The sequence below is a fragment of the Eriocheir sinensis genome, chromosome 3 (genome assembly GCF_024679095.1).
Source record: "Eriocheir sinensis breed Jianghai 21 chromosome 3, ASM2467909v1, whole genome shotgun sequence".
NCBI lineage: Eukaryota > Metazoa > Arthropoda > Malacostraca > Decapoda > Varunidae > Eriocheir > Eriocheir sinensis.
In genome coordinates, this window is record NC_066511.1 from 26,943,777 (window position 1) to 26,962,671 (window position 18,895).

At 42.6% G+C, this 18,895-nt stretch overlaps 1 protein-coding gene and 1 long non-coding RNA gene across 2 annotated transcripts in view; one reads left to right on the forward strand and one right to left on the reverse strand.

Moving 5' to 3' along the window:
• LOC127007354 (uncharacterized) overlaps positions 1-18,895 on the forward strand; it is a 240,098-nt gene that overhangs the window by 116,133 nt on the left and 105,070 nt on the right. Inside the window, exon 4 of the long non-coding RNA XR_007760204.1 lies at positions 3,899-3,937. This is a non-coding gene — a long non-coding RNA (uncharacterized LOC127007354). The remainder of the gene's footprint in view (positions 1-3,898; positions 3,938-18,895) is intronic.
• The window catches only part of LOC127007352 (uncharacterized), a 208,165-nt gene that overhangs the window by 57,984 nt on the left and 131,286 nt on the right, over positions 1-18,895 (reverse strand). The window lies entirely within an intron of this gene.

Below are 18,895 nucleotides of genomic sequence, written 5' to 3' on the forward strand. Positions count from 1 at the left end.
TTTCTTTTACATCTAGACATAGTTCATATTAGTTTTAAAAGCCCATAAAAAAAACGCGTCATAGTGAAAATATCAGTTACAGTAAAATAATGTTACGTTCCTGTTTCTTTCTGTCTTAAGTTTTGGTAATATGAGTGATTGTTGATTTGCTCTCCCGTCAATTCTTTGGTTGGTATTTTGAAGGGTTCAGTGGGAGGAAGCTGAGGGCTCTTCTTGGTATTCTGTCCATTTTCTTAACATGTGGATCAAATTACCGTGAACTCCTTCAATAGTTTGGTATACCTGTCCGTCATCGGCTTTTGTTCCGCCTCTTGTCCTTTTCTTCCAACTTCTATCTATCATCCTTTTCTTTTTTCCCACACCTACAATTACTCTCTTACAGCTCCCTCCTATCCCTCTTCTTCCTCCTCATCATCATCACCAATATCACCATCATCTTCCTCCTTTGCCTCCTCCTCATTCACTCTTCTCTTAACCTATCATTCCCCATCTCTTCCTTCTACACTCTGCTTCCAACCCCTCACTCTTTTTCTTTCTCTTCCATTTTCAGCCTCACCAAAGCTTATCTACTTCCACCCTCTTACTCCTCCTCTCTCTCTCTCTGCTCTTCCTACTTTATCCTTCTCCCACTCTCCTCAATATATCTCTCTCTCCTCCTTGTCCTCCTCCTCCTCGTCCTCCTCCCCCGCCTATTATCACCTCACATCGGCTTGGCACCACCCCAGGGGACCGGCACTTAATCAACTCGTGTGGTTTCTGAGGCTTTCTCATCGTTCTGGTTTCCTCTCCCAAGGTCATAATTATGCAAAATGCTCAGGAGAAAATACTGTAGGCAAAGTTTAGGGCCTAGGGAAGAGCTGTTGGAATGGCGCGGGGAAGATGGACGGTGGATGGAGGAGGCGGGGGGTATGATGGAAGGAGGGAGATAGATAGAAATAGATAGACAGAGATAGTAGTAGATAGATAAATAAGTAGAGATAGATAAAGACAGAGATAGATAGAGATAGAGATGGTAATAGAAATAGAAATAGAGACAGATAGATACAGAGATAGATAAAGATGGAGAAAGAGATAGAGGTGAAATAGATAGAAAGAGTGACAGAAACAAATGGAGATAGATAGATATATACATACATACATACATATATACATACATACATACGTAAACAGAACGAGAGGGAGTATAGAGTGCACAGAATTAAAGAGAAGAGTGGAAGGCGAAGGGGAAACAGTAGAGATTGACAGATGGATGGAGGAAAAATGTAAGGACGAGAGTAGACAGCTAAGGAAAAAAAGAAAGAAAAATATGCATGATTTGTGGCTTCCTAACACACACACACACACACACACACACACACACACACACACACACACACACACGACACAGCACACACAAAACAAACACAAACAAAATCAGATAAAAGAGTAATGTGAATTAGAAAAAAAATATGGAAATGACTCACACTCAAATAGATATAAGAAAATAGAACATGATTGATAAAGATACTACAATAAACCTGCACTTTTATTATTATTATTATTATTATTATTATTATTATTATTATTATTATTATTATTATTATTATTATTATTATTATTATTATTATTATTATTATCATCATCATCATCATTATTACTATTATTATTATTATTTCATTATTACACCAAAACGTTAGCGTGGCGGCCGCTGTGGCTAAAACGCGATTAATTATAACGAGCTTGTAATGCAAACTTCATGACGCAAGGGAAATAAATGGTTTTATGTACTTATATAATAAAAATGTGAGCATCTGTGTGTGTGTGTGTGTGTGTGTGTGTGTGTGTGTGTGTGTGTGTGTGTGTGTGTGTGCTTGTGTGCGTGTGTGTACAATGCCACCTGTGTAGTGTTGTTTTTGGAGCAATTAACTTTGTCGGTCAGCGTTGTCATGCGGATGAAAAGATTTGAGAGAGAGAGAGAGAGAGAGAGCAAAACAATTATACATCTCTCGCTCTCTCTCTCTATCTATCTGTTTATCTATCCCTCTCTTTATCTTCCTCGCAAATGTTCGCATCCATGTGACAACGTTGACATACAAAGTTAATTGCTCCAAAAACAATACTAGACAGGTGGCATTGAACACACACACACACACACACACACACACACACACACACACACACACACAGAGAAAGGTTAACATATTTACGCATTTTTTTAATGATTTAAGTCGATGAAATTATTTTTGTATTACACGTTCGTTGTCATCAGTCACGTTTTACGCACAATGACGTCGCACTTTTGTTATCCTGTTCCCTCCTCACCTTACCAAAGAGTCACTACAACATTTATTACTCCTAAGGTCAACGTCCCCTCGCCCACGTCCTTCTTCTCTCATGTTCTGCGTGATGGCAAGTTCTTACATCGTTGCATTAATAACACCCGCATGCATAAGTAATGGTTATGAAGAAGATGAAGATGTAGAGAAAATGTAGAGAAGAGTATATTTAAGGATTAAATAACGTCAAAGTTATCTAGACGAAGTAAACTTAATCTCCTATCTTTTCTTTATATAAACTTTTTTTTTTTGAATGATACTTACTGGTAGAGAGGAAGTTTAGATATTTTGAGGAGAAAAGGGCAAAGTTATCAGCCCATTGTTTTTGTTTGCTTGTTTGTTTGTTTCTTTATTTCTGCGGATTTGTTTTGGTTGAATGCCAGCTGCTACTAACTACGACTTGACCTTCTTCAAGGGAGGAGTATCACGACACCTTTCCCCCCGAAATTGACCTTAATTTTAGCAGCTTCTCTACATTTTTTTTAGGAACAGTGATTAGCGGGCATTTTTGTCATGATTTTTTTCCCCTCTGAACTGTTTCCTTTACCGTAAAAAAAAATATGAGCGAACCCACCAAAATGTAGCCGTGTGACCTCAGCGAACAAGCCTCCACCCACGTAATAAGCTTCATGACAAGGCCTATTAACCCGGGATGGTGCTCGGTATAACCAGCCTCTTAGGAACCTCATTTACCCATCCAGGACCTTCAGACAAAATGTGTTAGCGCGGATATTACCTTACACTTCCTCGTCTTCAGGGAGCATCAGCCTCGAGTTTCAGGGAAAATGTTTTAGCTATCTCCAAGGTGCCGCCGCCCACAACTGCACGAGGGAGAGTGAGGGAGGAGGAAAGTGTTGGATGTAAATGGTGGTAGTGGTGGTGGTGGTAATTTTAGTAGTAGTAGTAGTAGTAGTAGTAGTAGTAGTAGTAGTGGTAGTAGTAGTAGAGAGAGAGAGAGAGAGAGAGAGAGAGAGAGAGAGAGAGTAGGTAACTAACGCTAATACATTGTTAAGGTGTCAGAATATTATGGCTCAGCTTTTTTAATACGCTTATTATTAATATGAGATTATTTTATGACGCTTGTCTAGTCCTCCGATAGTACGTAGAGGGAATGATAGTAAGACAACATTAAGGCGATACTGACGATAGTAGTAGTAGTAGCAGTAGTAGTAGTAGTAGTAGTGGTAGTAGCTGTAGTAATAGTAGTAGTAGTAGTAGTAGTAGTAGTAGTAGTAGTAGTAGTAGTAGTAGTAGTAGTAGTAGTAGTAGTAGTAGTAGTAGTAGTAGTAGTAGTTGTAGCAGTAGTAGTAGTAGTAGTAGTAGTAGTAGTAGTAGTAGTAGTAACAGTAGTAGTAATAGTAGCAACAGCAACAAAAACTACACAAATTCGGCTGATCTTGCACACGTGGGCGTCGGGGGTAATATATATCGTTTTCCCTCATGCTTCTTTTGGTGTAAATGTACTAGCACCATTAGCCTCACTTCCATAATCCCGAGAAATAAGTCTTGAACCACGTCATCCATTCAGTCAACATCACATTGCATTGAACGTTACTTTGATGCATTGTTATTCCTCCCAACAGGCGCCGACCCACACACCTGCCCCCGTGTCGTGAGAACAGGTAAGTTAAGCCAATCAACTTTTCCTTCTTTCATATTCCTCTTTCTTCCTTTTGCTTGCCCAATATATTCCCACCTATGATACTATTACTGCTGTTCAATATTAAGCTAAGGTTTAAGAAAAATAACTATTGGTACGGTAAAACTGAATTCAAAAACACTCAATATGTTCACCAAAGTTTATTTTCATACAAGAGGTCAATTTTTGTTCAGGTTAGTCCTTATAAGAACACAAGTACGCGTACAAATTTGCAAGAATAGCTCACTCCTCTATGCAAAGTGAAATTAAAGGGAAAACTTACCTCCCTCCGCCCCCCGACGAGCGGTTCGTGTGGAAATGTTTATACCTTGCTCGAGTCTGCACCTTGAATTAATGTTTTTTGTATGTCATCCGAAAAACTGTTATTTGAGTCGAGGTGGATTAATTATTTGATGTAATCTGTAGAGAGTACGAGAGAGAGAGAGAGAGAGAGAGAGAGAGAGAGAGAGAGAGACAGACAGACAGACAGAGAGACAGACAGACACACACACACACACACACACACACACACACACACACACACACACACACACACAAACACACAAAAGAAGAAAGGCGAAGAGAAGAAAAGGAAAGACAGAGAGAGAGAGAGAGAGAGAGAGAGAGAGAGAATGCGAGTGTTCGTTCATTCGTTCGTTCGTTAGTGGATCCCGGACGAGGAAAAATAAATATATATTTCATTAAAGCAAGACAGACGCTCTGCTAATGATCCGGGGTCGCATTTTTTGGACTAATGGAGATCTCTTTTTACTGAGTTGCTGCTGCTGCTGTTACTGTGGCTGAGGCTGAGGCCGCTACTGGTGCTGCTGCTGGTGCTGAGTTTTGCTAATGGCTCAGTTGGCTTCCCTACGTTAATTTTCTCTCTCTCTCTCTCTCTCTCTCTCTCTCTCTCTCTCTCTCTCTCTCTCTCTCTCTCTCTCTCTCACACACACACACACACACACACACCTCGGTACACTTAACCTTGTATCTTTCTATTTTATGTATGTTTGCGTTGTTTACTGTGTTCGTGTTCGTAGTTCAGAAGTTCCTTGCAGCTTTCCTCACTGTTCCAACGATTACTTTATTGATAATTCTTGCGTATACTTGGCCATAACTTTTTTTTTTTGCATTGCCTTATGACAAAACGATCAATACCAATACTATACAAGTCTACAACAACCACAATTACTACTACTTCTACTACTACTACTTCTACTACTACTACTACTTATATTCTTATTACTTCTACGCTCACCACCACCACCACCACCACTTGTTAACGCCCCCCCCCCCCCCCTCCCACCACCTCCAGTACAACAACACCTGGTTTCCTCTCATTAGTTGTTGGCCGGTGTTATGTGCGTGCGTTTGTGTGTGTGTGTGGGGGTACATTTTTTTGTGTTAACGATTACATGTCACTGATGTAGTTTTCCCTCTTCCATTTGCTTTCTTATTCCCTTTGACAGTGACGGCAGTGATGGTGATTGCGATGATGGTGATGGTGGTGATGATGGTGTGTGCAGATGATGGTGTCTATGTCACTAATGGAGACAACGCTGGTGATTGTTTTGGTTGTAATGTTTTTTTCTAATATTTTCCCCAGTGGCAAAAATGGGGCGTTCTCTATTCATCATTATTTACAGCTTTCCTTCATTTTTACACACACACACACACACACACACACACACACACACACACACACACACACACGCATTTAAATTACTTCCTCTTCTCTATTATTCATACTTTGCCCTTATACTTTTTCTGTTCTTTTTTTTTCTCTTTACTTCCCTGCCTTTATCTTTCTCCCCATTTGCTCCCTCAGCCTGTGCCTCCCCTCTAACCCCCCCCCCCTCCCCTCGCCTCGTCTCCTCCAACCCTCTCCCATACTCCTAACCCGTGTAAGAGGAGGATGTGTAATATAGGGGTGAGGAAACTGTAATGGGAAAGGTAAGAGGGAAAAATGGGGGAACAGGAAAAAAAAATTAAAGTACGGCGCGTTAAGAAAAGACAAGAGGAATAAGGAAGAGAAGGAAATGGAGAGAAGTGAAAGGAGTGAAAGGAATGCGCGTAAAGGTAAAGGAGAACTTGAGAGAAAAGAAGATTAAGCGGAAGAAAATGAGGAAGAAAAAAGAGAGGTAGCGTGTAGGAGCGTCAACACGAAAATTAGTGTTCTTGTGTACTCGACAGCTGTGAGACCCACGGCTACTCAGATTACACACACACACACACACACACACACACACACACACGGCCGTCACTTCTAAACACTAAATATGCCTAGTTGGATCTAGCTTGTCCCGTAAACTTGAGGCAGCGATCGATTACACACACACCAATCAAATCATTTAAGTAAAAGCTGAATATAAGGAGGTAGCCACAACAATTCTCTCTCTCTCACTCACGCAAATTGTAAAGCACCTCTCGCTATATACATTGAAGCTTTTAATTGGGTTGTTTGTCCGTGTATTTCCTTTTGCTTCAGTACAATACGCACGCCCACCGCTTGTGTATCATTGTGTAGCGATATCGGTGTCTATCGTGATGTCTGTTAGCGTGCTGATGAATTCGACTGTCAAGTGGAAGATACGAATAATGCCGCCTTTGCTTCATCTCTTTCAGCCCATCGCTTGCCGCCATCATTCAAGCCCATAGCCATTAGGGAAAAAAACAGCGGAACTTGTGAAGGTTTTGGGAGGGTTATTTATGTTTTATTGTTAGTTGAAAACCCTTTTTTTTTTTTGGTATTTTTCTATTTTTCGTCTCATATTGTTTCTGAAGTTTTATTATTATTATTATTATTATTATGATGATGATGATGATGATGATGATGATGATGATGATGATGATGATGATGATGATGATGATGTTGTTGTTGTTGTTGTTGTTGTTGTTGTTGTATTTATTCGTCTTCTTTTCTTCCTCTCTTACTTTTTTTTTTACTTATTCTTATTGTATTTATTTTTACATAACTACTATACTATTACTGTTTTTAACTACATGAACCTTTCTTATATGTGCTTAGATTGCACGCAGAAAACGCACCAACTAAAACGTTAACTGATACACTCGAAGAAATGGATTGGCAAAGAAGGGAAACACACACACACACACACACACACACACACACACACACACACACACACACACTATGCACGCAAAGCTGGCTGCGAGTAATTATGGCGCACACATAAACCACAGGAGGGTACACACGCACGCTAATAAACAGGCTGAAGAGAGACACGCGGAGAGAGAGAGAGAGAGAGAGAGAGAGAGAGAGAGAGAGAGAGAGATATAAATACATAAGTTCATACTAGACAAAAAAAAGAAGTCTCCGAACTGTCAACTGCAGGTACTCATCACCATTCTTATTCATTATCTCTCTCTCTCTCTCTCTCTCTCTCTCTCTCTCTCTCTCTCTCTCTCTCTCTCTCTCTCTCTCTCTCTCTCTCTCTCTCTCTCTCTCTCTCTCTCTCTCTCTCTCTCTCTCTCTCTCTCTCTCTCTCTCTCTCTCACTTACAACTTATATATCCGACATAAACATTGTTATTGAATTATTATAACCATTTGTATCATGCATCTGTTGTACCATCCTACACACACACACACACACACACACACACACACACACACACACACACACACATGCTCATTCATTCTATCGTCAATTGAAAATGTCCAAATCTCAGCAAATCCTGTTATAATTGTTACCGAGACTTCTGGAATCTACTCAGAAATATCTCCAACAATTCTACTTTATTTTTCCTACCTCTTCTTAATCACAGCGGCACTGAAGCGCTCACCTTTATCTCTAAAGCTGAAGTTTTCTCTCGATGTTTTGCTAAAAGTGCATCTGGCGATTCAAGGCGTATCCTCCCACTCATCCCCTCTCGGACATTATTATGCCTGATACCAATATTTCAACGATGTTTTCTTCGCTCTGTCTGGTCTAGATACTCAATACGCTTATGGTCCTATAATGGAGTCCCACCAATGTTAATAAAAAAGTATCTTGTTTCCGTGCCTTGCCCTTTTTTTTTTTTTCTTTTTTTTTAAATCTGCCTTTCAACAACTACCTTTCCTTCTTGCTCCATGGAAGCAGGATCATAACTTGTGCTTATAGAGGATGACCGCTAGGACCTATTGCTTCACTCATAAACATTGGTGTTCTGCTAGCCTCTGTTCAATCACTCATTCAACTAGGCATAATTTTTTCCACAATCCCTCTCCTCTCCCTTATAATTCCAATAACTACTATGCATTATTCATTTACCAGATGTCCATCTCACATACGAGTAACAAAATTCTTGGGTAGATATTACTGAGCGCATAGCCTAAACAGCATAAACTCTTGGACAGCCTTCCCTTGGTTGTATTTCCGCATTGTTATGACATAATTCTTTCAAGTGGGGAGCAGCCAGACAGCTCGGGAACCAAACTGACAACGCTTTTGGCAACTGATATACTTTTCCTTATACAAAAGCCGTGTGTTTTGGGATTTCTTAACTTTTGTTTTCTCCAGACCTGCCACCTTGCGAACACACACACACACACACACACACACACACACACACACACAGCACATCCGCCCATACCACTGTCCCTTCACCACCTCCCTGCATATCAAAAAAGATCGCCGGTCATCATCAGTGCCATAGAGACCTGGTTTGGAGAGTGAGGCCAAGAATAACAACGGCTAGTGGAGGTACGCTGAGATTCTCCTTCAAATGTTGGGTCTCAGAAAATGGAAATCAACAACACGCGGGAAGAGGTTGGAGAGAGAGAGAGAGAGAGAGAGAGAGAGAGAGAGAGAGAGAGAGAGAGAGAGAGAGAGATTTTTTATTTGATTTGAAATGTTTATTGTCATATTTACAGCCAAAAGGATGGGCAGATACCTACTCCCACCCTACAGAGAGAGAGAGAGAGAGAGAGAGAGAGAGAGAGAGAGAGAGAGAGAGAGAGAGAGAGAGAGAGAGAGAGAGAGAGAGAGAGAGAGAGAGAGAGAGATGTATAATTTAACTCTATTTGACTTTAAATAAAACAGAAACAGAAGATATTAATAAACAGGACTTGGAGGCGAAAAAAATGAAAGAAAAGAAGAAAGAAAAGAATCGGAGGAGAGGGTTGAGAGGAAGAGAAAGAAGCAACACAGAAGAAAAGATAGACAGATGGTTTAAAGGTTTCGTTAGGTTAGGTTAGGTTAGGTTAGGTTAGGTGACAGAAGAGAGGAAAAAGACATGGATAGAAAGAAGATAAAAGGAAACAATAGACGCAAAAATATACGTAATACAGTGCTATCTATTTTTCCACCTGTCTGTCTATCTCCGAAATACATTGATTGTTCCTCCTCTCTCCCTCATTTATCCTGTCTTCTTTGCACTCCTACATTTCATTTATCTCCCTTTTCTTTCTCCACTTCATCTTCTTCTCCACTTCCCACCACGTTATTGACCCTCCTTCTCCTCCACCTCCCTCCCTTCCTCTCCTTTCTCTTTCTCCAATCTCACTCATCTTTCTTTATATTCGCTTCCATTCTGCGTCCCTTCTTCGTCCCCTTCTTCCCTGCCCTCCTCCTCCTCCTCCTCCTCCTCCTCCTCCTCCTCCTTCTCTTTTCTTCTCGTCCTTCCTCCATCGTTAGCGGTCCACGCCTCACTGTGCTGGTAGAAACGCTTTTTTTGTGAGAGGTGTGTGTGTGTGTGTGTGTGTGTGTGTGTGTGTGTGTGTGTGTGTGTGTGTGTGTGTTTGCCCCTCTCACTCTCTTCTCTTCTCTCTGTCTCCTTGTTATATCACCTTCCGTTCATTTTTTTTTTATCCTTCTTTCCTCTTCCATTTTTTCTCTTCGTCTTCCTCCACATCTTTATCCCTCCTCCTTTTTTTCTCCTCATCTTCTTTTCTTCTCCATCTCTTCTCATCCTCCCTCTTCTTCTCCTCCTCCTCCTCCTCCTCTTTTTATAACCTTTTCCAATTTTCCTCCTCTTCCTCTCTTTATTTTTTTATGTTCTTATGTTTCACGTCTCGCCTGGTTCTGCTCGCCACTCGCCTTTCCCCATTTTTTTCTTTCTTTTTATTCCTCATTTTGTCTTTCGCTATTGCACATTACTTTTCTTTGTCTTGATTCACCTTATTTTTATTCTATTGTTTATGTGTGTGTGTGTGTGTGTGTGTGTGTGTGTGTGTGTGTGTGTGTGTGTGTGTGTGTGTGTGTGTGTTACAGTTTCCTTTTCAGTTTCGTTTGTTTGTTTTCATTTCTTCATGTTATTATTGTTTTTAGTTGTGTGTGTATGTATGTGTGTGTGTGTGTGTGTGTGTGTGTGTGTGTGTGTGTGTGTGTGTGTGTGTGTGTGTGTGTGTCGGCCTATGCATACCTTATTGTTTTTCCTGGTTCTTGTTATTCGCTTTTCTCTGTCCCCGTTTTTTTTTCCTCCTCCTCTTCTTTTCCTCCTTTTTCTCACACCCTTCCCCTGACCTTCCTCCTCCGTCTTGCCTTCCACCTTTCCTCCAACTATTCTTCACGCTCTTGATTTTTCTCGTCTCTCCGTTCTTTCTTTCCTCTATTTTTTTTTTACTCTTTATAATGTTTTTTTTATATCATTCCTATTCCTATGTTCAGTGTTCTATCTTTGCCATTCTTTTTTTAACATTCATGCTCTTTCCTTTCTGTTATTCATGTGCTATTTATTTTCTTTTTGTCTTCAGCGTTCTCGTATCCTCCTTTATCCTTTTTGTCTTTTACTTTGTTTTCTCTATATTTGTCTTCTATAAGTACCTGTTCTTTCTTGCACCTCTATTTTACTTCGTGTTTTCCCACCTTTATCTTCTGTTCCTTTACTTTTCCATTGCTTCCGTTAGGCATCCCATACACACTCCTTCCTCTCTTGTATTTTTCCATTCCTTCCGTTAGCCATCCCATTCACACTCCTTCCTCTCATGACTTCTCCTTCTTTTCGATTCCTTCTCCTCGGTTTCCTTGAGTCTTTATCAGTCGTGTTAGCGCATGCTGGTGTTGTTTTCAGATGCGTGTGTGACTCATCATCCACAACAGCTAGGGTATAAAGCATTTTTAGCTCATTTTACCGTATAAGAAGAATTGATGAGTTTAGTGAATGTTTTTATGTCTGTGTCTGTCTGCCTGTCTGTCTGTCAGTGTGTCTGTCTGCTTGTCTGTCCAGCAGCTGATGGGATTCCGCCAGATCAGCGACCTCTATAAATCAGGAAGGAAAGTAAAGGGAAGAGAGAGGTAGGAAAGAGAAGGAAAGAATGCGACTGGGAAGGAAAGGGAAAGGAAGGGATTGGTAGGGAAGGAAAGGGAAGGTAAAGGTAGAGAAGGGAATGAAATATAAAGGAAAGAAAGGGAAAGGAAGGGGAAGAATATATGAGAGAAGAGAATTAAGGGAAAGTAAGAATAGAGAAGGGAGGGAGAGGAAAGAAAAAGCCTGTTAAGGGACTTCCCGGGAAGGGGCGGTGACGGGAGGAACGGACAGGACAAAGCACGGTGGACGAGAGTAGGAAGGAGACGGGAGAGGGAGGGAGGCACTGGGTGAAAAAGTTTGATGAATGTTTGTCTGTCTGTCCGTCTACCTGTTTGTCTGTTTGCCTTTGTTCATGGTGACTTGTCTTCGTTTGTAGCAACCAATTTTTCTTTATAGCGACTCTTCATCACTCATACCAGCTCGATGATTATGCATTTCTACGATTATAGTGACACGGTTTTTTTTTTTTTTTTTGTTTTTTTTTAGCAAGGAAACAAATGTGTGAGGGTCGTGTAAGTGTTCGAGCGGACCGGATAGGAAAGGAACTTGAATCATCTTCAGTCGTCAACGCTCAAAGCTGATTGATTTTTTTTTTTTCGTTAAATTACCTGATGTTTAAAATAACGGTCCAGTTCATCAGTGACGGGTATCATGACTGTTTTGATAAATAAGTGAAAATTGTAAAAGACTGAGGCATCGTGCGAGCGGATGGTCAGCGGGCAACAACACTCACGGGATAGCCTCGCTCCGCCGCCCCTCACGAAACTGCCGCGCCTGCGCACACCGACGCGGCAACGTCAAGCAAGTAAGTTATGTCTCCAGTGACCAACCCATCATTTTGCCTTTAATAATATTCCCATCGTCTGTCTAATCCTATAATTATTTAAAGTCAGAGTGTCAGACTGTATCACTTTGTACATTTTTCTTTCCTATTCCAAGTAACGCTGAAGGAGAATTGGCATTTGTTTACGCAAGTTAACCCCTAAAAGTGAGTGTTTTCTATTATTTCAAAGCGCAAAGCAAGGTGACTCGTAATCTCTCAGTGGTCAAGCGTGTGTGCGTGACGGTGTTGATGTGCCGAGTAAACTGTGGCCGAGGACAGGCTGGCGAGTGTCGACGCCAGGTAAGAAAACCATTTGTCACGAAGTAGCCATCACCATGAGACCTGTTCGGCGGTATGTAATTTGTGAAGCTGAACGTTAAATTGCTCGAGGAAGTGACCAGCTGAAACGTCGCCATGACACCATACAGCCCGCGTGTTATTGCCCAGCTTGTGTTTAGGATCCGGCACTCGACTCTTCATCGGCAAGGTATTTAAGGCTTTATCACGTAACACATATACACTTCAGATCGCGATGATGCAGAAAGGCCAATGGATTCAAGGTATCGCCGTTATGAATCTTATTATTTATATCTATATCTATTATCTATCTTATTATCTATGTGTATCCATACTATATTATACGACCTGAAGGCTTGCAAGAGGGGCGTATCAAGACACCTCGCGAACCTTAACCCGTCCGCTGCGATTGGCGTGGATTCGGCTTTCACTGGTAACCTGGTAACATATAGTCCCTGGTCCTCTGCCTCTGTGGTGGATAGTGGAGTGTTTCCCATGTGATATTGGTATGCAGGACTTTACATTTTTCCTCATTGAATTGTAGCAGCCACTTTTTGTTCCATTCCTGTAGCTTGGTGAGGTCTTCTTGTAGGAAATCCGCGGTCAAGGGCATAAAAGGATAAATTTTTAAGGCGTGGTTTTGTTTATGCATTGTTTTATACGTGTGTGACTCATCGTCCACAACAAGTGTATCGATCACTCCTAGCTCCATTTTTACCATATAAGGAGGGTTCGTGAAGAGTGTGATGGATGTCTGTGAGTGCCAATTGTTTGTCTTTTTTTCTGTTTGTCTAGCGGATAATGGGAGTCTGTATGTTAAATCAGCCTAGTTTCGCCTCTAGTTTCATGTATACTTTTTCTCCCTCATCTGTCTTTTTCTTTCCTTTTTCTTTCTTTCCGTGAACCTTCCTAAGCCCCCTCTCTGTCCTAGCCTTTCCTTCCTAATCCTCCTTCCACTCCATGGATCTTCCTACCCACCTCTCCCTCTTCCCCTCTCCTGTTCTTTCCTCCCTTCCCTTTCTCTTTCTTTTCCTTCCTCTCCCATACACCTCTTCTCCTTTCTTTTCCCCCTCTCCCCCTTCTCCTCTTGTGTCCTTGCCCTCCTTCCCTTTCTCTCTTTCTTTTCCTTACTCTCCCATACACCCCTTCTCCTTTCTTTTCCCCCTTTCCCCCTTCCCCTCTTGTGTCCTTCCCTCCCTTTCCTTTCTCTATTCCTTTTCCTTCCTCTCCCATACCTTCTTCTCCTTCTGCACCACACGGTCCGTCTTTCCCTCCCCTCCCTCACCCTCCCGCCGTGGCCAGCCTGACACTGAGAGGGCTGCGGGCGTAAGGGACAGCCGGCAAAGTGTAGTATTACAGAGATTTGTCCACACCTGCAACTTCTTATTTAAGCCAGTGTGTACAACTTTTGCTCTCTCTCTCTCTCTCTCTCTCTCTCTCTCTCTCTCTCTCTCTCTCTCTCTCTCTCTCTCTCTCTCTCTCTCTCTCTCTCTTCGGGAAGGGCTAGGATAAGGGGTATATTTTTTTGTGTGTTATTGTTTTTGCTTTTGGGAAGGTGAACTTTCTGTGTGTGTATCGGTGACTTTTATATTTCTTTTGCTCATTCTTATCATAATCATTTATTATTTTCTGTTTTGTTTTTTATCGGTTGAAGTGAATGACATTAAGTGGGGCGTCGTATGTCTCACTGAGGTTTGGAGGACGGATGTAGCATTCACGGTATTGATGGGCGGTCATATCTTATTCTTCAAAGTTCTCGCTGACAGAAGATTCAAGAAAGACACTGAATACTTTAACAACCTTAAATTCTCTTATAACGTATTCCTACCAAGAGATTCAGAAGAAAACTTAAAAAGAATGATCGATGAGCTTCGCAGAGGTCTTAAAGTAGGTCTGAAGATATTCCAATAACGATATAGTAAAAGAAATAGACTTGGGCAGGTCGTGTCATCCTTATAACCGCTAACAGATGGACAACCTCGGCAGTGAGTAGGAACCCAAGACTACCTTGTCTCGGACCGGGTGGAAATGTGAAATTAGACCTTTAGTCGGAGCCGGATTGAGTTCACTGACGAAAGTTAAATTATTATTATTATTATTATTATTATTATTATTATTATTATTATTATTATTATTATTATTATTATTATTATTATTATTATTTAGATGCATGAAAGGGCATCAAGGGAAAAGGAAAAATTGATATAGATTCAGGCAAGGTCCCTCGATAAGCAGAGAGAGATATGAAAAAATAAGACAGTGCGAATAAAATAACATCAAATATACAATACCAAATGAATTAACAGGTGGGAGATAGTGAACGTTGAGAAAAGTCTTTGCCCTGAAGTGGACTAGTAATATCTGGAGATGGTGAGGATGAGTTTATTTAATGTGCCTGAATTGGTAACACTGCATATTTTATAGACTGTCTTCGACCATGTCATTCATATATTTTCCTCCGTTATGTGTTCTCCAAAACAGCAAGTAGCATCACCTAAGAATGGAAATGCAAATGGAGATTGTTGCTTCGCCGAGTCATGATGCGCTTAGTGGTGGTGATGGCAGCGGTGGTTGTAATGCTCTTGGTGGATGCTTCTGATGGTGGTAAGATGTGGTCGTCAGGAGGTGTGACGTACGGTCGGTGTTGAGGTACGGGATAGTGACAGTAGATGAAAAAATGGTTGTAGTGGAGACGTGGAATGGTGACGTGGAGGATAATTATAATGAATGGTGACGGTTCTGAGTGGTGAGAGCTGGACACGTGGTTGCAATACTGAAAAAGGTGGCAGGTGGTTGGAAAAACGTGTGGAACTTTCGACTTGTTGCATGAGGTGGAGGAGTAGAAAGGAGGGAGTGGAGGTGGACAGGAGGAAGGGGAGAGAGGTAGAGAGAACGGGAGCGGTGGGTGGGTGGAGAGGCAGGTGAGGACAGGTGAAGAGACAAAGGTAGTGGGTAGTAGTCACGGAGGTATTAAGCTAACCTAACCTAACCTAACCTAACCTAACCTAACCTTTATACCTCCATGGTAGTAGTGGATGTAGTAGTAGTAGTAGGAGGAGGAGGAGGAGGACGAGAAGAGGAGGAGGAGGAGGAGATGGAAAGCCACGCCACCCTAGCTAACGTTCGATTTTATTTTGAGAAGTAACGATGACCATACTGCTTTTATTATAACCCATCCGACCTGGGAACGACTGAGAGATGGGAGGGCGGGCGACGGTTCCCATTCCTTCCTTCCTTCCTTCCATCCTTCTTTCTTTCTTTCTTCCTTCCTTCCTTCCCCTTCCTTTCATTCATTCATTCATTCATTCTTTCCTTCTTTGACCCCACGGCCTGCCGCTACCTGGAGGTCACACACACACACACACACACACACACACACACACACAGGGAACGCGGAATGTGTGACGGAGGGAACATTTGGTTTATGTAATGCGGCATCGGGCTGCTGGTTCCTCATTATGCTGTTTGAGTTGCTTCTTAAGTCTGTTTGTTGATGTTGGGGGCGGCGAAGGTAATGTTACGGTCGGAGAGGGGTTGGGGCAGCGTGTCTTGGGAGAATAATAAACTATAGGAGGGTCGTAGTGAAGAGAGTACGGCGTGAAAATGGAAATATAATCAGTTGTGTAGGCATCGTGTGTGAGAGAGAGAGAGAGAGAGACGAACAGGAAGGAATGAGTGCATCACGGAAATGAGATTAAAAAAAAAAAGAGGGGCAGGTAAGATTTGAATAGAAAGCGGCTGCAAAAACAGGAGGGGGATGGGGGTTGAGAAAGAGCATATTTTTAACACTATCCTGACCGATGAATCCCTGTCATATTGAGCCGCTCGGTTTCTGGTAAGACGCACCAACTGGTCTACCCCCGAAAAAAGGAAGAGAAGAAGAGCGGGGTGCTGGCTTGATTTGAATAGGGGGGCTGTAAAGAGAGGGGGAAGTGAGGTGTGGAAGAGGCTTAAGTAAGCGATGAGGTAGTGTGAACTTTCTGGGGAAGGGAGAGATGAAGGAGCAAAGAAATGTAAAGGGAGTAATAGTACGGAGGGAGAGGAAGGGAGAGGGTAGAGGGGCGAGGGGAAGTCTCGAGGGGATAAGCTATTCTCGTCCCGTGAAAGACTTCTGAAGCGATGACCAAGAGGGAGGGAAGAGGAGAGGAGGGGAGGAAATGAGGATAAATAAGGGGGAGAGAGAGAGAGAGAGAGAGAGAGAAATACCTCCCTCCTATACTCAAAGTTAGAAACTCGACTGTGTTAACATTACCTCAATTAATTCGCCCTTTTTCCGAGACATTTTTGGGGGGCGGAGCAGCGGGCCTCATTGTACCTCCAGCCCTTCATAATAGCCCGCATTGTGTCCATTATACACGCTCTCTCCTTTTTTGTGCTCTCTTTCCTCCCTTTCTCCCTTGCTCTTTCGTCGCTTCTGTTCTCCCCTTTCACTCGCTCCCTTACTTCCGTCTCAACACTCCACCCCCCTTCCCTCCCCTCCTGCCCCACCAGTCCATTCACTTCCCTTCCTTCTCTGTATACCTACATATTCACTATAGCGTTTTCGTTATTGTTTTGCCTCCTCTCTACCTGCTTTCTTGATTATGTGCCTTCCACCTTTCAGAGCTAGAGAATAAGGGGCGGACTCACGGACAGGCAGGCGAAGGGAGAGGGCCAGAAGGAATGGTGAAAGGGGAAGAATTGTAAATACAGTTAGGCCGAGTCTACACAAACTGTCCGTGTGCTATATATTTTTCCTCAAAATTTGATTATTCATAACGTCCCTCTTAATAGTGTGTCTTCCTCGCGTTCTGCTGCTTTTCCTCTCTCTATCTATTTGTTTAGCCGTGTTCCTGTCAGCGTGTGTGTGTGTGTGTGTGTGTGTGTGTGTGTGTGTGTGTGTTTCAGTCTGCTTGCGCCTTTTTCTCTGTCAGTGAGTTATCAGTTAGTCTCTCTCTCTCTCTCTCTCTCTCTCTCTCTCTCTCTCTCTCTCTCTCTCTCTCTCTCTCTCTCTCTCTCTCTCTCTCTCTCTCTCTCTCTCTCTCTCTCTCTCTCTCTCTCTCTCTCTCTCTCTCTCTCTCTCTCTCAAAAAATAATGTAACAGTACACCGCCCACAGTATTGTCTTGACGCTTTCTTCTTTTTCCTCGTCAGTGCCCGCGTGCACCATTAGGCTTAGGAGGAGGCAGTAGAGGCGCCGCGTGTGCTGGTGCGGCGCGGGATTATATTTACGGCTATTGTGGTACATTTTTGAGGGCCATGCTGGACACCGGTGGCCCTCTTGCCCTCGCGCCCGCCCAGCCTCCCCCTGCCGCCTAGCCCGCCCGTCCGCTCGCTCCTCGAATCAAAGGACTATACGTATACGAGGCTTAATGGGTATTGTATGTGTATGTGCGTGTCGCTTTGTTTTCGGAGTTTTAGGGGCTGGTTGAGGGGGGCTTGTTTATGTAGCGAAGGGGGGGTCGGGGGTCTGTGTGTGTGTGTGTGTGTGTGTGTGTTATCGTTAGTTGCGCTAGCTGTATGGAGTCATCGTCATAACTGAAGACTGTACATACCACTAAGCTCTCTCACACTCGCTCCTTTCAAATGATAATAATAATAATAATAATGATGACAGCAGCAAAGAAAAAGACAACTAGTGGTGTCAGTAAACAGAGAAAACAGCAACAACAACAGCACCACCACCACCACAACAACAATGACACCAAAACAAAAAACAAAAAAATAATATCCACAAAACAACGCCCTCTTAAGACACTTAACGGCTTGCTTTTAAGTAATTCCAAACACCGGTCACCTGGGAAATTTTGGTTCCGTTCTATTATACAAACTACAATAAGGGTTTTCTGTGAAGAGGAGGAGGAGAAGAAAGAAGAAGAGGAGGAAGAGGAGGAGGAGGAGGAAGAGGAAGGCGAGGAAGAGGAGGAGGAGGAGGAGGAGGAGGAGGAGAAAGGGGAAGAGAAGGAGGAAGAGAATAATAACAAGCAAAAGAACAAAAACGAGACAAAATAAAAATAAAAGGAGGAGGAGGAAAAGAAGGAGGAAGAGGAGGAAACATGGAAACATGGACTAGCAGGCAGCAGAAAGCCTGTTGGCTCATTACTAGGCTGCCTGCGTTCAGTGATTCAATCAATCCGTTTGCCATAGGAGTGGCTTGCAGGGAAGGATTAAAGCACTTGTGTATCTACTCTTGGGAGCGTTCAGTTCACTCCCGATGCAGCAAAGTGGCGATCAATGCGTTTCTTGAAGGAGTTGATGGTCTCTGCGCTAACCACTTCAGCAGGAAGGCTGTTCCAGTGGCGAACAACTCTATTCGAGAAATAACTCCTGCCGATGTCGGTATTGCATCGCCTTGCTTGAATTGTTTTCCGTTGTTTCTTGTTCTCAGGTTGGTTTGTAGCGTGAAGAGTTTGGAGTGATCAACGTTGCTGAGCTTGTTCAGGTACTTAAAGACTTGTATCATGTCTCCCCGCAGGCGTCTCTTTTCCAACGTGAAGAGGTTGAGTCGCTCGAGTCGCTCTTCATAGGGCTTCGTCCTCAGTGATGGTATCATCTTCGTGGCGCGGCGCTGTACTCTCTCAAGTAATTCA